Below are 26,600 nucleotides of genomic sequence, written 5' to 3'. Positions count from 1 at the left end.
TGATATAGCTTCAGCACTCAGCTACCCCATTACACAACTGCACTAGCAGCAAGTTCGACATGCAGCATGTAGAACCTTTCGAAATTAGCATCATAGACGGTATATAGACAGATGCATCTCATCTGAAAAACTGCTGAAGTGGAAGGCGAATATTGAGCCTTCATTCATGTTGAAGGTCTTTGCAACTTTAGGCCAGCGCCTTTGGATGATTGACCGTCCGTCCTTCGACCTCTTCATGAACACTTCAATATTGAACCGTGGGTGTTGTATGAAAACCTTCCTCGCCTCCTGACCATAGAGGTGGTTTGAGAGGTAATCAGCAGTGAACTGCTTTGGAAAGGCCTGAAAACAAGGATGTGCATAAATATCTTCTCTATATTGGAAATGGGGCAAAGGAATAAAAAATGGCAAGGTATAATAGTTAGTACCATCTTGTAGTGAACTGATGTCTTCTTCATTGTGCACACAAATATCTTGTTGTTTTTTGTCACTAATTTCTTTATCCTAAGAATCTTTCTGAGTTTCTTGATTTGATTGATATTCATGGACAACTCATTTCCCCATATGCAAAAAGGGTTGAACAGTGGGTCAAAACCTCTGACAGCACGACCTACATGTGCAAGACCAAATTGTTAAAAACCAAAATATTAGAATGGTTCCTGCAATTGCACAATAATGTGCTATTAGACAACGGACCATGCACGTGCTAACCTCGATTGTAAACCTCAGTGCTTCCCATTGTTTCCCTGCAACACATATAAGGTAGTTAGTCATCAGGTTAAGTAAGGGTTCGCATGCTATCACTAAAATATGTTGATGAAAAATAAGCACATTGCAGATTCATCAGATTAATTGAAGCCACACGGAAAACCCATTTACCCAAACCAAGCATGATTAAGAACTAGGAAATATAGCACTTGTATATGTTTCTCATGTATTAAGTGCAACTAAATTCGATTTATTCCTCACATGCACAACAATACAAAAGTCTACCCACGACAATTGGACATCGCATTGCAGAATTGAACCAAGCAGTTAACTAAACACCACAACAAATGAACCAAACATTAACTGAGCACCACATTGGACAATATAACATTGAACCAAGCAGTTAACTAAGCACCACAACAAATGAACCAAACATTAACTAAGCACCACATTACACAATATAACATACTCCTAATAGAAGATCAGAGAGTTAACCAAACAGTTAACTACAGCCAATTGTAGCAATTGTATTTGTTTCTCATGTATTTACTACAGCCAAATTCAATTTATTCCTCACATGGTATACAATAACAGAATGCACCCACAATTTTGTAAAGATAAATTCGATTTATTTCTCACATGGAAGACAATACAAAATTGTAGCCTGAAGAATTGAACATCACATTTGCAGAATGGAACCAAACAGTTAACTGAAGACGACAACTAGTTAACAAAACAGTTAATAAGTGGGCACCACACTGCACGACATATAGAACATATACACTAGAGCAACAGATTACATGGTGAAATTAGATAGCACAATTCACTAGATTTTGTGAAGGAAAGGCAGGAGCAGCACACGCAACGGGTAAACCGAGCATGCTTAACTGGCGTAGCTAGCAATTGGCAAGGTGCTCCTCCAAGATCTGAGGGTCGGCACGAATTGCAGCCATCGCAACCTCATCCGCGCGTGCGGCCGCGATTTGCTTCTCCGCTGCCAAATGCTCCTTGAGGTCCTGGCTATACTGCGTGCACCATGGCTTAGGCCGGTGCTTATTTGGTGGAGGGGTCGGTGATTTGGGTGGAAGGTGTCGCGCTCGCGCCGGCGGTCGGGGCATGTGGGATGTGGAAGGATGATGAGGATGGGGGTCGGGTGTGAAGGAGGCCGAGCAGCGTGAAGGAGGGTCGTCGGCAAGGAGGCGGTGGCGCTGCAAGCAAGGAGTGAATGTTTCAACTTGGAAAGTAAGGTGGAAAGAGGGGAAATGTGGCTTTTGGTAAGGGGGAGGGGGCGGGGAGGTAGATATTTGCACGGAAGCCGAAAATTAGGAATCGCTTCAGCCAAAAAACTGGCGCGCAAAGTGTCATCAGAGTATCAGACACGGTCCCTTATTCAGAACTCTGTACGATATGTGGACATCACAAACGATTCAGATAGCTTAACCCGTGTATGATGAGTTTGAACGTCAAAAGTTTTGGTTCAAATTTCCATGGTTATAGTGGTCATCCACGTCATTGCATAATTTGGGTACACAAAGGAGAGTACAGCACACCAACACTTCTTAATCGAGCAAGTTCAGCAATTAAACAGAGCTAGATGACCTAAACATTTTTTTGAACAGTTAGGTGACCTAAACATTACTCTAACAAATTAAAGACCAAAGCTCTTAATTAAACAAAACATAGAGTACTACTACGGCTGGTGCTCGTCGATCTCCGCCTCCGCCTCCATGTCCAGCTCGGGCCCGATGGTCTCCTAGGGAAGGGGTGCTACCTCTTGAGCACTGCATTGGTTTTCCCTTGAAGAGGAAAGGGTGATGCATCAAAGTAGCGTAAGTATTTCCCTCAGTTTTTGAGAACCAAGGTATCAATCCAGTAGGAGGCTACGCGCGAGTCCCTTGCACCTACACAAAACAAATAACTCCTCGCAACCAACGCGATAAGGGGTTGTCAATCCCTTCACGGTCACTTACGAGAGTGAGGTCTGATAGATATGATAGGATAATATTTTTGTGATAAAGATGCAAAGTAAAATGAAAGCAAAGTAAAAAGCAAAGGAAATAACTAAGTATTGGAAGATTAATATGATGAAGATAGACCCGGGGGCCATAGGTTTCACTAGTGGCTTCTCTCAAGAGCATAATTATTTTACGGTGGGTGAACGAATTACTGTTGAGCAATTGACAAAATTGAGCATAGTTATGAGAATATCTAGGTATGATCATGTATATAGGCATCACGTCCAAGACAAGTATACCGACACCTGCCTGCATCTACTACTATTACTCCACTCATCGACCGCTAGCCAGCATGCATCTAGAGTATTAAGTTCATGAAAACAGAGTAACGCCTTAAGCAAGATGACATGATGTAGAGGGATAAATTCATGCAATATGATAAAAAAACATCTTGTTATCCTCGATGGCAACAATACAATACGTGCCTTCCTGCCCCTACTGTCACTGGGAAAGGACACCGCAAGATTGAACCCAAAGCTAAGCACTTCTCCCATTGCAAGAAAGATCAATCTAGTAGGCCAAACCAAACTGATAATTCGAAGAGACTTGCAAAGATAACCAATCATACATAAAAGAATTCAGAGAAGATTCAAATATTGTTCATAGATAATCTTGATCATAAACCCACAATTCATCGGTCTCAATAAACACACCGCAAAAAGAAGATTACATCGAATAGATCTCCATGAGAGAGGGGGAGAACATTGTATTGAGATCCAAAAAGAGAGAAGAAGCCATCTAGCTACTAACTATGGACCCGAAGGTCTGAGGTAAACTACTCACACTTCATCGGAGAGGCTATGGTGTTGATGTAGAAGCCCTCCGTGATGGATGCCCCCTCCGGCGAAGTTCCGGAACAGGCCCCAAGATGGGATCTCGTGGGTACAGAAGGTTGCGGCGGTGGAATTAGGTTTTTGGCTCCGTATCTGATCGTTTGGGGGTACATAGGTATATATAGGAGGAAGAAGTACGTCGGTGGAGCAACGTGGGGCCCATGAGGGTGGAGGGCGTGCCCTGGGTGGGTGGGCGCGCCCCCTACCTCGTGGCCTCCTGGAAGCTTCTCTTACGTAGGGTCCATGTCTCCTGGATCATGTTCGTTCCAAAAATCACCCTCCTGAAGGTTTCATTCCGTTTGGACTCCATTTGATATTCTTTTTCTGCGAAACTCTGAAATAGGCAAAAAACAACAATTCTGGGCCGGGCCTCCGGTTAATAGGTTAGTCCCAAAAATAATATAAAAGTGGATAATAAAGCCCAATATTGTCCAAAACAGTAGATAATATAGCATGGAGCAATAAAAAATTATAGATACGTTGGAGACGTATCAAGCATCCCCAAGCTTAATTCCTGCTCGTCCTCGAGTAGGTAAATGATAAAAAAGATAATTTTTGATGCGGAGTGCTACTTGGCATAATTTCAATGTAATTCTTCTTAATTGTGGTATGAATATTCAGATCCGAAAGATTCGGGATAAAAGTTCATATTTACATAAAAATAATAATACTTCAAGCATACTAACTAAGCAATTATGTCCTCTCAAAATAACATGGCCAAAGAAAGTTCATCCCTACAAAATCATATAGTTTAGTCATGCTCCATTTTCGTCACACAAGAATGCTCTCATCATGCACAACCCCGATGACAAGCCAAGCAATTGTTTCATACTTTAGTAATCTCAAACCTATAAACTTTCACGCAATATATGAGCGCGAGCCATGGACATAGCACTATGGGTGGAATAGAATATGATGATGGGGGTTATGTGGAGAAGACAAAAAAGGAGAAAGTCTCACATCAACGAGGCTAATCAATGAGCTATGGAGATGCCCATCGATTGATGTTAATGCAAGGAGTGGGGATTGCCATGCAGCGGATGCACTAGAGCTATAAATGTATGAAATCTCAACAAATGAAACTAAGTGGGTGTGCATCCAACTTGCTTGCTCACGAAGACCTAGGGCACTTGAGGAGGCCCATTGTTGGAATATACAAGCCAATTTCTATAATGAAAAATTCCCACTAGTATATGAAAGTGACAAAACAAGAGACTCTCTATCATGAAGATTATGGTGCTACTTTGAAGCACAAGTGTGGCAAAGGATAGTAGCATTGTCCCTTCTCTCTTTTTCTCTCATTTTTTGGGACTTCTCTTTTTTTATGGCCTTTTTTTTATATTCCTCACTTGGGACAATGCTCTAGAAACTGATGATCATCACACTTTTATTTATTTACAACTCAATGATTGAAACTCGATACTAGAACAAAGTATGATTCTATATGAATACCTCCGGCGGTGTACCGGGATATGCAATGAACCAAGAGTGACATGTATGAAAGAATTATGAACGGTGGCTTTGCCACAAATACTATGTCAACTACATGATCATGCTAAGCAATATGACAATGATGAATGTGTCATGATAAACGGAATGGTGGAAAGTTGCATGGCAATATATCTCGGAATGGCTATGGAAATGCCATAATAGGTAGGTATGGTGGCTGTTTTGAGGAAGATATAAGGAGGTTTATGTGTGAAAGAGTGTATCATATCACGGGGTTTGGATGCACCGGCGAAGTTTGCACCAACTCTCAATGTGAGAAAGGGCAATGCACGGTACCGAAGAGGCTAGCAATGATGGAAGGGTGAGAGTGCGTATAATCCATGGACTCAACATTAGTCATAAAGAACTCACATACTTATTGCAAAAATCTACAAGTCATCAAAAACCAAGCATTACGCGCATGCTCCTAGGGGGATAGATTGGTAGGAAAAGACCATCGCTTGTCCCCGACCGCCACTCATAAGGAGGACAATCAAAGAAGACCTCATGTTTCAAATTTGTTACATAACGTTTACCATACGTACATGCTACGGGACTTGCAAACTTCAACACAAGCATTTCTCAAATTCACAACTACTCAACTAGCACGACTTTGATATTATTACCTCCATATCTCAAAACAATCATCAAGCATCAAACTTCTCTTAGTATTCAACACACTCATAAGAAAGTTTTTACTAATCTTGAATACCTAGCATATTAGGATTATTTAAGCAAATTACCATGCTATTTAAGACTCTCAAAATAATCTAAGTGAATCATGAGAGATCAATAGTTTCTATAAAACAAATCCACCACCGTGCTCTAAAAGATATAAGTGAAGTACTAGAGCAAAACTATATAACTCAAAAGATATAAGTGATTCAAATTTGAACTACATGCACATGCTCCAGTGCATATAAATTGGTTGAAAAATCAAATCTGTGTCCTTGGGTGCATGCTTAGGTCCCATGCAAGAAATGGGAATGAATTTCAAACACCGGGGCACCGTTGATTGTCGGCAAAACATTGAGATGCCTGGTTTTCAAATTCTAGTAAATCCAAAACTCGTCTGAAATTCATGAAACTTGGCATGCTATCATGGAGCGGCATCAACATGCCGTGGTACAAATTTGTCCCATTTTGGGCAGGTTTGGGTATATGCATCTCACAAACCGGAGCTTCTCACAACAAGGATGATGGTCTTCGGTAGGGAACGTCCCACCTTTGTGGACGAAACATTATCCATTGCCTCTTATTGCTTTCAATTTTTTTTCTCGTGTCAACATAGAACAACAGGAGTGTTGTGTGATGTTTTGTGATTTTTCAGGGTTCCTTTGGACATTTTTATGCATTAACTGAGTTTTCAATGCATTTATGTACATAATTCAAATTTGAACTACATGCACATGCTCCAGTGCATATAAATTGGTTGAAAAATCAAATATGTGTCCTTGGGTGCATTCCTAGGTCACATGCAAGAAATGGGAATGAATTTCAAACACGAGGAAACCGTTGATTGCCGGCAAAACATTGAGATGCCTGGTTTTTAAATTCTAGTAAATCCAAAATTCTGTTAACCATTCACGTGACGCCATGTGTCTTGGTTTTTAATGGCGGTAGGAGGTGCCGTGCGGACAGCTGCTTGACCTTGACTGAATGGGAGGCGTGCGAGCGCCGTCCGGTGTGCAAGCTGACCGAGAGGCGTGCAAGCTGTCCTTGAGTGTGCAGGCTCACCGGGAAGCGTGCGAGTTGTACGCTATGCAGGCTCACTGGGAAGCGAGCCCTTTGACTTCCATGGCCGCTCACCTTGCTCGCATCCTCTCCATTAATGGCGCCCAAGCCGCAGTTTAATTCACTTTTTAAATATAAAACACTCATCGCAAACGTTTTAGTTAGAACACTTGTATGCAAACCGACAGCTTCCCCAGGAAGCCAAGAGAAAATGTGCCGAGCAGGATTTCTGCAGCTCTTGATCACAAACGTTTTAGATAGAACACCCGTATGCAAAGTGAGAGCAGCGCAGGATTTGTGCATCCCTTCAACGCAAACGGTTGTTTCGGATGACCCGTGTGGAACCACGTACAAACAATTTGGTAAGATTTGTCAACCCTTGTAACAGTGCGACTTGTCAAAATATGAAGCTAAAAAATCACTAGCAGCATCGAAAGTTTGCAACTAAAATTCAGTAATTAAGCATAGATTTCTTTCATAGATTAAGCAGTCGTTCTTAATTTATACAAACAGTTCAACTCGACAGCTGAACCGACCAAACTTTTCCCCAATTGTTGCCAACCACGTACTGAAATAGCTAGTTCAACTATATATACTAGCTAATTTTAAGTACGTTGTACAGTTCCACCACATCTATAGTGTATAGTCAGATGAACTGAACAAAATAGCCCCTAAATACTACTACTACTGCTACTCCGGAGGGGATTTGTACTACTTCCGGCTGCCTCTCCTCTGCCGAGCGCACTCAGTAAGAGGCGGAGGAGGAGGAGCCTACCGACGAGCTGGGCAACCGCAATGCGGTGCCTGCCGCTAATGCAGCTTCAGCGACGCTCGCCTCGAACGCCCTATGCCGCTCCAAATGACCCCTCTCGAAGCGGTGGTTCTCCTCGTAGATCTCCTGATTCCTCACCTCTGAGGCGGTGTGTGCCACTGCCATTGCGGCAGTAAGGCTCTTTGCATGCTCGATGAGGCGCTCCTCCTCCTCCTCTCGCGGGAACTCGGTGTAGCGCGCAAGGTCGCTATCGCACGTGCGGGCATCCACTTCTGCCTCCCGCCTTCGGGCGGCGCTGGCGGAGCGGGTGATGACCCCGACGGTCGACCGTGGGCTGGCGGCCACGGCGGCTGACGATGGGGTGGTGGCCACGACCACCACCTCCTGCCTTCGGGCCGCGGTGGCAGAGCGGGTGATGGCCACAGTGGCCGGCAGTGGGGTGGCGGCCACGACGGCCGTCTCCCGCCTTCGGGCCGCGACGGCGGAGCGGGAGATGGCCCTGGCTTTCGACGGTGGTGTGGCGGCAACGACGGCCGGCAACAGCTGCCGACGGGCACCGGTGGTGGAGCGTGTGGTGGGTGTTCCGCGCACACCTAACAGGGACGCCACGCGCACTACACTACGCCGGGGATTGCGCCGCCGCCGCGGTGTAGCCTCCCAGCTGGAGCTGTCCTCTGATGACGGCGGAGTGGCTGAGCGACGATGATGGACCGGTGCCATTGGCGAATGTGGGAGAAGCAGACGAGATAAGCTACAGGGATGGAGGGGAAAATGCGACGCAGGACTCGCCGGCCGTGAGGGTTTTTATAGCAGGCCGGTAAGCATTTGGATTTTGGGGGATTTCACCGAGTCGGGCGGGAAGCTTGCGCGGGAACCTGCGAGGTTGCGCGAGAACGGGCTCACAGACGATTCATTGGCGCCACCGTTTGGCAAAAAGAACGCCCCCGTGCGCTGCGCAAGCTTGCGCTGTAAGCCGTCTGCGGCAGCGGGGTGACAAGACGTGCGAGAGGAGGACGAAAGGCCACGTACACATACAGTTAATAAAAAAACGTTTGTGATTTAATTACCTACTATACCACTGTCCTGGTTTATAAGTATGATTTAACTAATAAAATACGAATGCATGTCGCGAAAGATTATATAGTTGGATTTGTATTTGAACATAGTTTCCAATTATATAACTTTTAAAACATGCATTAACATTTTGTTGGTTAAATTTTAGGGCAAAGTATGGCACGGAATATAAATGAGACTATAGACTAGACGGAGGTGGTACCACACGGCCGCTCTCTACGCAGCGAGGCAACTGTCGGCCGGCTTGTAGGCGACCATTTGCTGCGTGTTCAACTGCTCCATGCGGGTTGTTGCTTGCGGTTCAGGCGGCCGCGGCGTGCTCTGCTCGCGTCCCGCCGCGCGCGCTCTGCTCCCGCGTCCCTCCGGGTGCTCTGCCCTCGTCCATCCTCGCGCGCTGACAGTGTTTTGGGCCGGCGCACGATCACGCATGTTCATGTGCAAGCGGTTGTGCCGGGCGCGGCGCGACGATGTAGTTACCCGCTGCAAAAACTGCCATGCGGACGCGCCAGGAATCCACGCCGCTCGGCCCCCTTCTATTCCTGTGGCCATTTACCTTCATCTCTCGTCTCACACGTCACAATAAGCACACCCACGAGGACACATACAGAGAGGACATCCAGCGGTTCCAATGGTGCTCCCAGCGACCGATGACGACAACGGCGGGCAGTTCACCATGCATCACGTAGTGGACACCCACGTGAGGGGGAAGGCCCTCTCGGTGGTGTACATGAACGATCCGGTCTCGGTGGAGAGTTCCATCCAAACTATGGAGCAGTTCCTTGCCGAGGACAAGTACCGAGTAGTCGGCTTCGACCTCGAGTACACCATCGGTCGTGCCGGGCACGATCAGAAGGTTGCCCTCGCCCAGTTGTGCGTGCGACATGACGTCCTCGTCTACCAGTTCCACCTTGCCATAAGGCCTTGCGAGCGTTTCTCCATGTTTATCAAGAGCTCCGACTACAGTTTCGCTACGGTGGACACCACCAATGATCTAAAAGCGCTCAAGGTTTCGGACTTTAAATGCCCGAATCTTGTCAACATCCTAGTTGACCTACAAATGCACCACTACAAGGTCTGGGGCACCGACAAAAGCAAACTGAACTCCCTAGTTGACCTCGCCTCGGCCATCATCGACCCCTACTACATGAAGATGAAGCAAGAGAGCAATAAGGACAAGAACGCCTGGCACAGTGTGTGGCATAAGAGACTGGATGAACAGCATGTCAAGCACGCGGCCATGGACGCGTACACAAGCTACGAGATGTACAGGCGGATCGCTGACATGAGGAACTGTCTTCTTCCTGACCCAGACGAGGGATCGAGCCACATAGCAGTGGCGGGAGCGTCACAAGAAGTAGATGACTAGACGATCGATTCTCCTTTAGAAGGCATGCAATTGTTTATTGAGGTGTGTGCGAATGATCTGTATAGTCACTTATGTAATTGGATGTTTATTTCAGTTATACACACACACACACATGTTATTCTACTGTAGACAGAGCAATTCACACGGCTTATTAGCAGCAATCGTCTGTGTCATTATTGGTCTCCGCACACATTTCAGATTACGGACCTGTTTGCCGCGTATCACACACATCTTGTTCAGTTGAACCGTTTCCATTGTGTTTCCTAATCACACATAGTTCATCCCAGTGAACCGTATGTTGTATATCGCACATGCCTTCATCTGGCTGCCCGTTTCTTTTGTGCATCCTCATCACAAACAGATCATTGAGCTGAATCGTATGCCCTGCATCACACACACAACTAAATTCTGAACCGTGTTTGATGCATCTGTCATCGCAAACGTTTTGCACCTTTTTTGACGGTTTTTTACACCACCGTTTGTGATTATGGCATCGCACACAGTTTCATCGAAGGGTCTCTGATCGTAGTGTCGCGTTTGGACCATCCTTCAGTAGTGTTTATTCATCTCCGAGAGGTAACTATAAAGATGGGGGAGGAGTCTACAAAGAAAGACCGTCGTATCACCTGCAGCAATTTCAACCATCCTTTGGTGTGGAGGAATATCATAGGAACTCTATATGATATGATTTTTATAGGATTTTTTCCTTTAGAGCCAATTGGTTCATAGGAATAGATTCATATACTCCACATTTCAAAGGAAATAAACATGATATCATTTTTATAGCTTTAGAGCCACTTGGTTCATATGAATGGAGTCCTATACTCCCATAATTTCAAAGGAAAATAAACATTAGCGTATATTCAATAGAAATGTTCCTATTATGTGAACCAAATGACATCTCTTTTCTAATCCCTCCTCATAGGAATTGAGATACATGTCATCTCTAGATTCAATAGAAAAGTTCCTATGATGTGAACCAAATGACATCTCTTCTCCAATCCCTACTCATAGGAATTGAGATACATGTCATCTCTTTCCCTACAACTTCCATGTATACATCTTCTATTCCTAAATAGCTAGTACAACCCACTAGTAGCTTTTTTCCTGGAGATGCAACTATGGCACAAGAACACATCATGCATGCAAGTCATAAATCACATTGTTTTTGTACTCTATGCATGCAAGCACCAGATCATCAATTCGTGCATGTTACTCATAAGTTATTTCTTGCATTAAAATTTTGTATTGACAATGTATGTGCTGGTCACGTGCACACATATGTAGTTCACATTCACATTTTTCTCAGAAATGTCATTCTTTTAACTACAATTCATTTTTTCTCTTTAGTTATAGATGTTTTTGGAGGAACTTTTATGCATTATCTATACCCCTATTTAGTGTGCGAATAACTTTGAAAGATGGTCACTGGATGAAGCTAATCCGGCAGTGCAGAGATGGCAAATCCGAGCACTACTGGCCGGATATCATCAACATTCCACCAGATTCTGCCACATGTACAATTTAGAAGACTCCATGGTTGAACTTAAGCATAATGCACAAACCTCAAAAAACAAGCACTTCTCCTTTGTTCTAGAATCTTCCGTATCATAATTGCCCAAACTTTTTTTTCTAAATGAATTGCCATTATTTGTTTTTTACTTTATGCTTTACAATGCACAACCCCATGAATCTTAACATTTTTATAAAACTAATTGATTTTGAATGAGATGAACTATAAGAACTAAACGAACATCTACATCTTGCATATATGACTCAAAGCTTTCCATGCTATAGTGTGTATTTATTCATAATTTGGTTTCCAGATATCATGCGCTCAATGCATGTGTACCTTACTAGTTTTGAGTAGAGTAGCAAATTTCACGCGGCCGCGGGTATATCAAAATGCAGGGCCCATGCATCATTGCCTTTCGGTCGAACCTACGTCCACAATTTTTTGTACGTATATCTCCACTGGTCCCCGAACCCATAATGCTGCCTCGTTCCCGTAAAACCAAGCGGCCCACACATATTAAGGCATCGACTCAAACTCAATCCCTCTCCCGTTTACTACGATGTGGCCCTGCATGCCCTAGTACTCCTACAAACCCTACCCGTCGCACGCATCATCTGTTTTTTAAGAGGACGAGGGAGAAGCGGATTTGTAGTGGAGGCTCCTACCCTAGGGTGCCCTAGGTAGCTGCTGTACGCATCATTGGTTTTCTCTTTTCTTTATGCTCTTGCACCCTAGAGTGAAATAATGGGCTTTGTGATTTGACCCCTCATCGCTCATTTACTACTACTGCGGCGCTATGACCGGGGTGCCTCCAAGTCCAACCGCTGCTCCGAACTGTAATTTGGTGCATCGCACGTGGAACAAGACGGTGGATGAGCCACATGTCGGCCAAAGGGGTCCTGTTAAGTGTGTCGCTATTTCATGTGTGGACTGACCCTGCTTGAGTTGCTACGCCAACACGACAGGAGCAGCCTACCACTTGGTTTTGCTCCTTGGTGGATCCCGACCATATTGATCTAAAAAGATACACATACTGTACTGCCCTCTCCATCTCGGTTTATAGGGCATGCACGTAGTTCTACGTCATCCATTTGACTAACTAAATATGAGTTACTATGTCACAAAAAGTATATCATTGGATTCTTAAGCGGATGTAGTTTCTAAACATATACTGTTCATCACATATATAGCCAGTTAAATTCTCAACCTAGAACGACGTGCATGCCCTGTAAACCGATATGGAGGAAGTAGTAAAAATGAGGTGATTTTACCGAGCGATGGGCAGGGGAGCATGGCCTGTCATGCGGTCCCACGTGTCATGATGTACCAAGGTGATGCGCGTGTCCCTCTTGAGGCAGAACAATGGCAGAAGCAATACTACGTGGTTTTCTTGAAGGAGATGATGGCGAACCGAAGTGTGAAATAATGGTTGCTTCGTCCGTCTGGGAAGGTGCGGCATTGTGATTTGACGTCTCATTGCTCATTACTACTACTGGGGCGATACGGCTGGGGTGCGTCCCCCCTGCTGTTCTGCACTGTTATTTGGTGCATGACATGTCGACCCGGTTGCTATATGTCCCACATGTCGGTGAGAGGAAGTACAGAATTCATGAAAGCGAGCGTCGACGGAGGAGTACAAGACACGGCTTGGTTTTTGCTGCTTCGCGCGATCCATCGATACAAACCTAGACTAAAAAAGGCGAGGGCGGGTCTTTTCCCGCGCGGCACGCAGGGGAGTTTGGCATAGTCTGTTCGAGGCAAGGAGGCAGGAAGGGAAACAAGCAAATAAAGGTTGAGCGACTTAGTTTTGGGAAAATCCGATTTTACGGAGTACGTACCCACTATGGAGGTAGTACTACTTACTACTCCCTCCTTTCCGGTTTATAGGGCTCATCTAAAAAAATTGTTTTTCCGTTTTATAAGTATCAATTCTACTAGTAGTAGTAGTACCATCACATGTTGGATTTCGAGGTGCGTTAAATCACCCGATGCAAGAAGTGTCAAGAGAAAACTCACCAATGCATGTAAAAGTTCATGGAAATTTTGTGGTCATGCATGCATTCGTTCTAATTAATGCCTCAGTAAACATAACTTCTTGAGAAAAACAAGCGTACTAATTACTTGTGCAAACTACGAAATTCATTCCACCTACCATCTACCTTGGTTGGAGAGATTTTGAAATTGAGCCATAAACTAGAAAGGAGGGAGTAGTAACTTTTGTCTCGATTACTATTTGTGGCCTTGTATAGATGCAAAATGTATTTTTTTATAGTGGCCTTGTATAAGTAAATGGAGGGAGTACTAAAGGACATATATTCCAAACAATATGATAATCTCTCTAACCAAGGTAGGGACGAGGAGTAAACGGAGGGAGTAGTAAAATTTTCTCCTCGTCCTGTGAGCCATCACGCGCGTGGGCGAGGGAGTGGGCATAAGGCATACTAGTAAGCAAGCTTCACCTCATCCTGCGAGCCACCGCGCTCGTGGGCGGGGGAGACGGCATACTAAGCAAGCTTCTCCTCATTCTGTGAGTTCACGGGACACATCAAAAGTACTCCAGTGTATAGAGCCTTGCCTCTAAGGTAGGCCCCACATGGTTTGCCTATTTTTTAACATAACGCGTCAGGTCGCAATTTGTTTGTTCACCCGTGGTAGACGATCCTCCATCAAGTGGACAACAAGTACATGTGTCAAATTACCATGTGGGCTGCCTTTCGTACAGAAATGAGCTCCACCGTGTACCCGCGCGGGTGTGGTTGGGAAAGAGACGGGAGTACGTGCGCCGTGCATGCACCTCTTATCTTCGTGCACGTCCCCCACCTACGTGGGTGTGTGTGAGAGAGATACAAACCTAGACATAATGCGCCGTCCATCCCCATGCCTCCGCCCAGTCCGACCACCAGTCACCACCACGCCCCACTCCTCCTCACCTTATCTGTCATCTTTCTTGAGATACCATTTTTTCGATGAAATTCTCAAGATACCATTTTTCCGATAAAATTCTCGAGATATCATTAGTTTTTACACATGGGATTACTCCTGCATGGGTCAATCACAATAGGTGTTTTGTAAAAAAAATGCATCTTGATGTTCCGCGCAATGCACGGGCATCTTGCTAGTCCATGAAAACAACACATGGCAAAATTTCACGGCGAACGAGGGATTTTAATCTGCTGGGAGGGGCTGTTTGGATCTTGCCCGGGGTAGCCAAAATATTGGCGACCCTTTTGTCCACCGGTGCCTTTGCTACCGATGAACGAGGAATTGCTCGAGTGCTCATGCATCCTCCAGCGCGCACATTGGAGACGAGCTCGCATGAGCTATGCTTTTTTTGTCCCACCACGCCGCCCGAGCCGGCCGCAGACCGACCACCGACCCGCAAATTACGCCATCCAACCGTAGGTGCACACATTCTGACAGCAACTCAACCAACCGGACGAAACTCATGCAAACACGGCGATATTTCATATAAACAATGCCGAAAATCATATAAAATATCGGATTTTCATACAAACATGACGGATTTCATTACATTCAAATGAACTACGCGGTGCTAGTTCTGGACAGCACAGGTATATAATACCTGGCCTAAATGGTCACCCGCTGATCCATTTGTATTCCTCATGTCCGGCAGCACGATCACTGGACTGCCGGGAGCCCCGGTGGTATATGCTTCAGCGCAAAGGATGGCTCGCTTCCCCACTGCCCAACTGATATCGTTGGCTGATGCCCAAGATGATGGTGGAAGGGGGCTTCTCCGCTTCCGTGGAGCCCGTGCGGGGTCGACGAAGGTCCTCGCAACAAAAGGATCCGGCAAGACACCTGCTGTGTACGTCGGCGTCGCCTCCGCGGTGGCCTTCATGGGACCCAAGCGGCGGCGGCCTCCCGTGTTCTACTTCTCCTCGATGATGGCGGCAGACGCGGAGGCGCTGGCCACCGACTCGTCGCTCTCCGCGCACCCGGTTGCTGTCGCTGCTTGCATGGCGCGGCCACCGGCATGGGAGTCTCGGCCACAGAAACGAGAGACGCGGTCGCAGACACGGGAGGCGCGGTACGAAGCGGCGACGTGGACGGCAGCGACGACGCCCGTGCGCTCCTCCTCGTCAAGTTGGCTTGGAGCGGTGAGTTGCTGAACCGCGCGCCGGCTTGGGGCGGCAACTGGCTTCGTCGGGCGAGGGGAGGGAGGTGGATCAGCGAGCTGCATAGCTCGTATCCGGCATGCTCGGCGGGCCACCCAGCCGGCTTGGATGCGGGATAACTACTCTTCGTAAGCCATTGTAAGAGTGGACAAAATGGTGAAGGATGAGGTAGGGGAGCGGCGGAGGTGTGCGATTCTTGGCCGGCATTTAGCCTTGTTTAAATAGGAGATTAAATGGACGGCAGACGGGAGGAGCTCGGCCGGCGTTGCGTTTAATGCCGGCCTGGTCATGAACGGACGTGTGTCCAGAGTGGGTTTCTCGACTTCCACACGGGCGGGTTTCATGGAGGCGTTTGAATGCGGCAAGGAGGCGTGTTCAGCCGGGCATGCATCGAGTGGCGCCCTCGACTCTGACGTACGACACCGCGCCGTTCATCCACTGACGTGTGGGCTCTTTGGGTACATGGCCTGCATGTCAGTGACCCAACGCAGGCAGGGCACGGCAGAGGAACTTTTGGTGGGCCAGGGCAGTCGGAAGCGGGCATTTCGTAAACCGATGATTGTTCATTGAGTGTGACATCATCTATTTCATGCAGATAAGCCTACTATATAATGTAAGAGAATTTTGAAATTTTCATATATACGTTGATAGCACATTCGATACGTTGTGATTCATAAAGACCGCTGCAAACATCAATGTTCTGCTTATCACAGATAAGATTGATTAATACCCGTAACAATCCATGTCCTTAACAAAGGGTGCATGCACGTATAGGTTGAGCGTGTGTCTTGCGGCATGTGCTGTATGCATGCAGGCGTGCGAGTGTTGCGTGTGTGCATGTGTACATTTTAGTGTTGCATGCATGTGTGCGTACGTGCGTGTGTTCGTGAGTGCATGTGTACGTGTCAGTGGTGCACGCATGCATGCATGCGTGTGTTCGTTATGTGTACGTGTCAGTGTTGCACGCCTGCATGCATGCGTGTGTTCGTGGAAATGTTGCGTGCGTGCATGTGTACGTGCGGGGTGAGGCTACACGTCAGTCGACTGACTTTTTCATCTCTGGTCAGTAGATTTTCCAGCCGTTGGATACGAAATCAAGGGCCTACAGTTTATCTTCAACCTCCACCCCCGTGAGCCGCCAGCCACCACCGGCCGAACTGTCGGCCCCCGCCGCCCCTCCCGCCCCGAAACCACTCCCCACCGCCGGTCCGCCGCCGCCCCGGCCATCCCTCTAGGCCCCCCGCGCCGAGCTTTTTCTCCGGCGATCCCCACGCCACTGCCAAATCACCGCGCGCCCACCGCCGGCGACTGCCAACCAGAGGTCTCACGACTTCGAATCCCCACCGACCACTAATTTATTACCATTTCTGTCCTTCATATACGCGCTGACGGGTGGGCCCTATGGTAATGTGCGCTGCTGAATGTGGACCGTTTGACTGGTCAATTGATCGTGTCATCAACAAATTACGGAGCGTGTGCGTGAGACACCCCATGAGAGATTGTGAGCATGTGTGAAAGAGAAATGCCGATGCATATAAAGTGTGTGCACTTATGCGTTAGATAGAGAGAGATATAGCGCGTTTGTGAGAACGGGCCGAGGCATAGTGGATCTACGTGTAAAAGGCGGTTTTACGCATTAAATTAAAATATAATTGGCATTATTATTTTTGGATGAGATCATGAATTTTGCAATTTGCGTATGAACGAAAATCGGTCTATCAGACACCCATACTCTATTGAATTCTAGCACCTACATGTGTTTATTTGATATTATCGATCCATGGAGCGAGAGCGGTTTGAAATATAGGCAATGCATTGCTTTTGCAATTCATATATAAACATTTAGTGCACTCCATGTTGTTAGTGCGAAGCACTTTATACATTTGTCACTTACATGGATACATTACAAATTGCTAGCTACAAAATAGAATACATGTTAAATTCAACATAAAGGGGGTTTCGAAGATTCGAATTCATAGGAAGTGCATTCATCTATTTGAACCCGAGATAATGGCATTTGTAAATCAGATCTAAAAGGGGGCATCAATCTTTGTTGTGCGTTTGAACAGCTATATATTCATACTCATGTCTAACTATTTTTTTGCAACCAAGGAGATTATATCTGGAACCATGCATGAACTGAGGTAAGTTGCATATTTTTTAATATATACTCATGTACAATGTATATTCAAATGTACCCCCTCCATTCCAAAATAATCGTAGCTTTAGGATTTTCAAGAGTAAAGATTTGTGAAGTTTGACAAATCCTAAAAGTTCAATTCAAGAGAACCGAAAACGTTAATGCTTCTGCTCCCAAATATTGAACGATGCACCAAATAAGCCTCTGGTCACCCGAAACCGCGCGAGACTAATGTTTGGTGGTAGGAAAGGAAATTACTGTCCTGACTCTGGCCCGTGTAGCCTATCGGCCCGATGTCCAAAGGTCTAAACCGGGGTAGGTTTGTAACTTCACCAAGACGCCAGTCTCAACCGCCTCCGAGAAGCATTCATACGCCGTGGACGCCTAAACACCCATGCGCTCGACCGAAATCTATCCCGCCCACCATTTGGGACACCTGAGATTACTCCCCTACACCCAACCCGCAATATGTCAGAAATTTTAGATGGGGGCAAAGTCTGTAACTTTCCCCAAATTTCAAAAAAGCGCGTCCCAAACCGAAACATTGTTCCCCCTTAGTTCCCCCTCCATCCGTTTCCCCATTCATATTCCATGGGCGCCAAAACGCCCTCTCCACCAGCCGCGAAACCCCAACCTCCTCCGTCCTCCACCCCATAGCGCCCAATCCACCGCCACCCTCCTCCATCACGCCGGAGCTGGTACCCCGACGTCGTCGTCCAACGCAACCGCAACGCCTTCAAGGACTTAGCAGCTGAAGCCGAGGCAGAGCTGCCTCCACGACGTCGACGCCGACGTGCGTCGTACCAGAACCACTTCGACCATGCCGTCCTGTGCCTCACCACTGCCGCTCCACTGTCGCAACCGTCCACCGCACCGAAGCTATTCCCGCTACGCCGTCATTCGCCGCCTCGGATCTGGTTCGCCGTCGACAGACAGCCACCGCACCACACTCAACAACTTGGCCATGGGTTCGTCCAAGGCTCGACCGTCCTCCACAACTTCTCGTATCCAGCGAACCACAAGAAGATCGTTGGAAAAATAGAAGGAGGACACATCACTGCCAGCAGAAAGAGGTACTCGTCTTCCCTTATTCGTGCAAATCTTACGTCTCTGCTCATACCGTATTCATCCCACGAAAGAAACTAGTTGAGCGCTTCTTACTGCATCTTCTTCGTGATACTAAATGCACAAGGTTTCCTGCCATTTACTATTTCACCTTTGCTAGAGGTCAGTAGCCCACCTGGATTTCAATTCAGGGTCAGCTAAATCGCAATTAAAAGAAGCAGCACCCGCTTAGGCGCGCGGAGCACCTAGTCCGCCTGTTTGCCAGGGAAGCGGTGCATCGGTGTCTATCATAGGGGTGTGGGGCGCAGGAGCTGCTTGCGCCCGATCTGGAGGTCGGCGGGGCTTGAAGGGATGGCCGGGGGGCGGTGCCAAGCACGGTGGTGCGGTGAGGTCGAGGGGAGGGTAGAGGCAGGGGACTGGGCCGGTGGTCGCTGGCGTTTTGAGGAAGATTGTAAAACTGACTGGCTGGAGGTAGATGATGGTGATCTGCCCGTTCTTTGTACATCGGATGGTGCAGAAAAAATGGACTGACCTATTTGTTTTCAGTCGACTGTTATTTTCATAGAATCCTGTAGTAATTTCGTGTGCCATGCATGTTGTAGAGCTATCATATGTCTCCCGCCATTTATTTCTCACCGACCTGCTATCTGCTATCTTCACACTGTACTACTTGTGCACACACTTCACCCATACTCACACTATTGTTTTTTTATGCATGGGTATTTCAGACTCTGACGCAGTGTTGATGAATACAAAAAAGAAAAGACAGAAGTCGCTCCAGTTTAATTCGAAGATAAGCACTAAGCGTTTTAGCGCTCTAAAGGGTGCAGTGTTAGAAGATGGAGACAGTAAACGTAGCTCTGCAGTTGATGATCTCAATTGCCACACACAACCATCCCAGGTGCTTGCTTTAACTTCGCGCTGTCAAATGTGGTTGCATGTTGCATATGGTGTCTAGCTTGTATTGCTTCCAATTTTGTTAAATTGCATCTGCTTACTTTACCCATTATACCTTTGATAATGATATGCCTTCCTGTTTTTGATACATACTACATATGTCTATTAACCATGTTCGTACATCAAACTAATGCTCTTTTGTATCCCTCATCAATCACTTATGATGAGACAGTCACCCCAGTGGGTTACTGTGAGACACGCTACTCGTTTAAAGAGTGCAATGTCATCCTCCCCACATGATTCTCAGGAAACAGCAAGGCTAAATGAAGATAATCAATGTAGCTCTCTAGTTGATGACCGCAATTCCCCCACACCACCATCGCAGGTGCTTGCTCTTACTTGGCAGTGTGATATGTGGTTGCATGTTGCATATGGTGTCTACCTTGTAATGCTTCTAATTAGGGTAAATTGCATCTGCTTAGTTAACACATTATACTTGTGAATATGACATGCCTTCCTGTTTTTGGTACATACTATGTCTTTCTATTAACGATGTTCTTACATCAAACTATTTTTCTTGTGTATCCCTCATCAATCACTTCTGACGATACACCTTCAAGTTGACAGTGCAATATTGGTCGCATCTTGCATTTCATTTCAAACATGTATTGCCTCTAATTTGTTAAAGTGCCACTTATAATGAGACACATCTAACTTGGTAGAGTGATTTTGGTTGGATCTTTCGTATGGTGTTTAGATTGCATTGCTTCCAATTTGTTGAAATGCCTTCTGCTTAGCGTTTTTCATACATATTCCATCCTCCTACAATGTGGTTGCCATACATAAAAGTTGTGTTCGTCAGTATCATGCATCAACGAATTTGGAAGTGCGGATTTCATTCCTTTTTCTTGTGTGTTTACTTGACAAGGCAAAATCTAAAAGGACGAAGGCACGAAATGATGGTGGTCCTCTGGAGCAACCGAAACAGATGATCTCTACAGATTCTCCTGCTACTCCTACTGCAGTGCAAGTTCAAAATCTCATCTCCTCTACTCCACAACCCCAGGTGCTTGCTCTAACATGGTAGTGTGATATCTGGTTGCATGTTGCATATGGTGTCTAGCTTGTATTGCTCCTAATTTGATAAATTGCATCTCCTTAGCTTACACATTATACATGTGAATATGATACGCCTTCCTGTTTTTGGTACATACTACATCTGCCTATCACACCATGTTCTTACATCAAACTACTGTTCTTGTGTATCGTGCATCTGTCGCTAATGATGAGACAGTCACGCCCGTGGGTTAGTATGAGACGCGCTACTCTTATAAATAGTGCAGTTTCATCCTCTCCACATGATTCTCAAGAAGCAGCAAGCCTAAATGAAGATATTGAACGTAGCTCTGTACTTGAAGACCACACTTCCCCTACACCACCATCGCAGGTGCTTGCTCTAATTTCGAAGTGTGATATGTGGTTGCATGTTGCATACGGTGTCTAGCTTGTAATGCTTCTAATTAGGGTAAATTGCATCTGGTTAGTTTACACATTATACCTGTGAATATGACATGCCTTCCTATTTTTGGTACACACTACATCTATGTGTTAACCATGTTCTTACATGAAACTACCTCTCTTCGTATCCTGCATCAATCACTTACGATGAGACACCTTTATTCGCTGCATATTGCATATTATTTCTAGCCTGTTGCCATGCATTGCTTCTAATTTGGTCAAATACATTTGTTAGGCCACCCTTTTAATTTGGCAGAGTGATATTGGTTTCATCTTTCATATGGTTTCTAGCTTGCATTGCTTCTAACAAGTTCAAACACCTTGTGCTTAGTTTACACTTTATACATCATACATGTCAATATGTCACACCGTCCTGTTTTTCATACATATTCCATCCTCCTATCATGCGGCTGCCTTACATGAAAGTAGTGTTCGTCAGTATCATGCATCAATGAGTTCTGAAGAGCAAATTTTATTCCTTTTTCTTGTGGGTTTGACTTGACAAGGCAAAATCAAAAAAGCAGAAGGAAAAGAGTAGGGAAGGCGATGATGGTGGTCCTCTGCAGCAACGTAAACGGAGCATCTGTACGGATTCTCCTTGTACTGCTAGTGCATTACAAGGTCTAAGTCTCCGCTCCCCTACTCCACCATCCAAGGTGCTTGCTCTAACTTGGCAGTGTGATATCTGGTTGCATGTTGCATATGGTGTCTAGCTTGTATTGCTCCTAATTAGTGTAAACTGCATCTCCTTAGCTTACACATGATACGTGTGAATATGACACGCTTTCCTGTTTTTGGTACATACTATATCTGTCTATCACACCATGTTCTTACATGAAACTACTCTTATTGTGTATCCTGCATCAGTCACTTATAATGGGACACCTTTAAGTTGGCAGTGTGATATTGCTTTGCGTCTTGAATATGATTTCTAGCATGTAGTGCTTCTAGTTTGATGAACGCCACCTATGACGAGATACTTTTAACTTTGTAGAGTGATATTGATTGCACCCTCCATATAGTGTCTAGCTTGCAGTGCTTCTAATTTTTTGAAGTGCCTTCTGCTTAGTTACCACATCATAGGTGTGAATATGTCAAGCCGTCCAGTTTTTCGTACATATTCCATCCTCGTATCATGACTTTGCCTTTCATCAGAGTAGTGTTCATCAGTATCATGCATGAATGAGTTCTGAAGAGCGAATTATATTCCTTTTTCTTGTCGGTTTGACCTCACAATGCAAAATGAATAAAGCGGAAGGAAATTGGTAAGGCATTGGATGATGGTGGTCCTTCCGAGCAACTGAAACGGAGGGTCTCTATAGATTCTACTCTGCCATCCTCCCAACAAGATTCGCAAGACAAAGCAAGGCTAGACAGTCAACGTAGCTGTGTAGATGATGAGCACATCTCCCCTACTCCACCATCGCAGGTGCTTGCTGTAGCGACCCGACCTCAAACGGTCAAGTCTCTGTGCTTCCGTGTCATCCCTGGATCGGTAATGCTGATACACACAGTACTCGAAGGATTTATAACAAAGTAGCAATCACACACTTATTACATCAAATGTCTCAAAAGAGAACTTATCACAATAAATATGGCTTAAGGCCATTAAGTAAGATAACAGCGGAAGGCTTGGAAGATAAGTGAGTCCATCAACTCCAACGACATAGCTGAGATGCACAACAACGACCTATCACACCTTTACGCGTCGTCTGAGAAGTCTGCAACATGATACGTTGCAGCCCGAAAACGGGTCAGCACATGGAATATGCTAGCAATATAACACAATAGAGCAAGAACAGAAATAATGCTATCCCTATATGCATATTTGGCTGGTGGAAAGGTTCTATGGTTATATTGTTTTGCGAAAAGCCAATTTTTTCCTACAACAAAGGAATATATTTTATTTAACTATCATGGTGGTTGAACAACATTGAGAAGGTACCTCCAACTCAATCCCAATTAAAAGTAATTATCAACCCAACAAATTAAATTAGAGTGATGAGATACATATGATAATCCAAGTACTAGATACTCAAGATGTCCATAACCGGGGACACGGCTAACCATGATTAGATTGTACACTCTGCAGAGGTTTACGCACTTTTCCCCACAAGACTCGATCTCCTCCGTTGGATTTCTCGCACTTCATGGTGTTTGAGAAATGGATGACCGAGACACAGTCTTTCCGAAGCATTAACTCTAACCCCGGGTAGACAGTACCAACCTACATCCCTCTACATCTGGTAGCCTACCACTAGAAGAGGTCATGCAACTTACTCAACTATGCTAGAGCCCATAATAGCTTGTGGCTACACATGGAAGTTTCTAGCATGAAATATCTCAGATCCCTTTGAGCCTGGGTGGCAGACTGTAGGATTATCACACGGGTACTCCGGGATATCCTAGGACAACACTGGATTCTCCAGGTGCCCAAAACAAGCAATCCACCCTGATTTGTATTAAAGTTGCCACCTTAAGTTGAACCATTAAATAATCATCTCACATCTATCATGGATTCACTCACCCAAACCACGTCTACGAGCATAGCATAGCAGTACAAGCATAACGTAGAAGTAACTCCCAAGGTTTGGTAATAAACAGGGCAATAGGTTCTACCTCATCATCTACTTCCCAATACCCACAAGTTAATCATAGCCTAATCATGCAGTGTTTGAGGATTGAGTCTAATGCATAAAAACTGGGTATGAAAAGAGTATGATCAATGTGTTACTTGCCTTGCTGACGATCCGCAAAACCTAGAGACTCGTAGTAGCACGCTTCGCACTCCGGGAATTCTATCGAAACAAACAATAGCATACATAAGCAATCAATCAAAGATGCACGGGTAAAACTCAAATAAGAAGATCGAATCTGAAACTCAACTAAAGAGATTCGATTTGCAAAAAGAATCAAATCCAACGGAGCAACGAAACTCAAACTACGAAAGAAACAAGACCCATTTACTAATCTGGACTAAACTCAAATTTTACAGTACCAAAATCTTGTTTAAGTTGGTTAAACAGAAAGAGGGCTTTGAGACGAAGATCTAGGCGCTTGAATCGCCCGATTCCGATAAACGAACGAAAAGATAAACTAAAACGAAAATCGGGTCAAAAATCATGATCGAAAATAATCGCGGAAAAACCCTGGAAAAAGGAAAAACTGACGAACAGGCTAATGAACGGACGTTCGCTGTCTCTGACGAACGGATGAATGGCGTTCCTTAAAATGAACTACGGACGAACGTCCGCAAAATAACTAAACTGCATAAAAAACCGAACATATATATATATATATATATATAAAAACAAATCTAGGTTTAAAAAAACCAAACGGTTTTCTGACGAAAACCGGCGGCGGCGGCGGCTACCTCCGGCGAGGTCGACGGCAGCGGCGGGACGGCGGCGCGGGACGGCGAGGCGGCGGCGGCTCGGGAGCGTGGCTAGGGTTTGGGGCGCGGGGCTGGGCTAGGGTTTGGGGTGAGGGGCTGGGCTGGGGCGGCTCGGCGCCTCGGGCTTTAAAGGCCCGGCCGGGTCAGTGTCCCAAGCGGACACGGCCCGGTAAGGTCGGTTCGTTTTTTTAAATATTCCGACGCGCAGAAAAACGAAGAAAAGAAATACTAAACGGACTCCAAATATCCTGAAATAAATTTTCCCTGTCCTCTAAAAATCTACCGGACAAGGTGAACATTTATTTAGGACTCTAATGCAAAATTGAAAAACGCATATTTTTCCTAACTCAAATAAAATAGCAATAAAATCCAAATAAAAAAATGTTTATTTGTTTTTAATATTTTCCTCCAATATTTCATTATTTTGGGGAAGTCATATTATCCCCTCTCATATTTTTTATAAAAAATATTTTTAGAGAGAAAAATAATTAAAACAAATGACCCTTGTTTCAATATTTGGTAAAATTCAAATATGAAAACGGTGAAATCCCCAACTCTCTCCGTGGGTCCTTGAGTTGCTTAGAATTTCTATGATCGCAAAGCAAATATGCAAATGAAATATGATATGCATGAATGATCTATGTATAACATTCGAAATTGAAAATTTGGGATGTTACAAACCTACCCCCCTTAAGATGAATCTCGCCCTCGAGATTCGGGTTGGCTAGAAAATAGGTGTGGGTGGTCTTTGCGAAGATCATCCTCTCGTTCCCAGGTGGCTTCATCCTCGGTATGGTGGCTCCACTGAACTTTGCAAAACTTGATAACTTTGCTGCGTGTAACTCGGCTGGCAAATTCGAGAATCTTGACCGGTTTCTCCTCATAGGTCAGATCACTGTCCAACTGAATTGCTTCCAAGGGCACTGTATCTCTTAGCGGTATATCGGCCATCTCTGCATGGCACTTATTCAACTGGGATACGTGAAACAAATCATGAACTCCTAACAGTCCTTCAGGTAACTCCAACTTGTAGGCTACCTATCCCATGTGTTCCAAAACACGGTACGGTCCTACAAATCTCGGGGCTAACTTTACCTTAACTCCAAAACGTTTAACGCCTCGCAGAGGTGACACTCGAATATATGCTCTGTCTCTGATCTCATAGACTACCTCCTTGCGTTTCGAGTCTGCATAACTCTTCTGTCTGGACTGAGCTACCTTCAGTCGGTCTCGAATCAGTTTAACCTTCTCTTCAGACTCTTTGATCAAATCTGGTCCAAACAACTGACGGTCTCCTACTTCATCCCACATCAACGGCGTTCGGCATCTTCTCCCATACAGGGCTTCGAAAGGTGCCATCTTCAAACTGGCCTGGTAGCTGTTGTTGTAAGAGAACTCCACGTAGGGAAAATTGTCATCCCAACTAGATCCATAATCTAGTGCACAAGCTCTCAACATGTGCTCCAGAATCTGATTGACTCTCTCGGTCTGTCCATCTGTCTACGGATGAAAAGTTGTACTAAACTCCAGTCTGGTACCCAAAGTCTGGTGCAGCTGATGCCAAAACTTTGAAGAGAACTGCGTTCCTCTATCTGATAGGATGGTCCTCGGAACTCCGTGCAGACATATGATCCTGGTCATATATATCTTGGCCAACTTCGCACTTGTATAGGTGATTTTCACTGGGATAAAGTGAGCCACTTTAGTCAAGCATCAACTAATACCCAGATAGAATCATATCCCGATCGGGTCCTGGGCAATCCGGTGATGAAATCCATGCCAAGCTTATCCCACTTCCATTCGGGTATCGGCATAGGTTGCAGTAATCCTGATGGCTTCTGATGTTCTCCCTTCACTCTCTGACATACATCACATACGGTTACATACTTGGCAATATCCTTCTCCATACCAGTCCACCAGAAATGCTCCTTCAAATCCAAA

Source organism: Aegilops tauschii, chromosome 4 (assembly GCF_002575655.3).
Source record: "Aegilops tauschii subsp. strangulata cultivar AL8/78 chromosome 4, Aet v6.0, whole genome shotgun sequence".
Classification (NCBI taxonomy): Eukaryota; Viridiplantae; Streptophyta; class Magnoliopsida; order Poales; family Poaceae; genus Aegilops; species Aegilops tauschii.
This window is presented reverse-complemented; position numbering follows the sequence as displayed.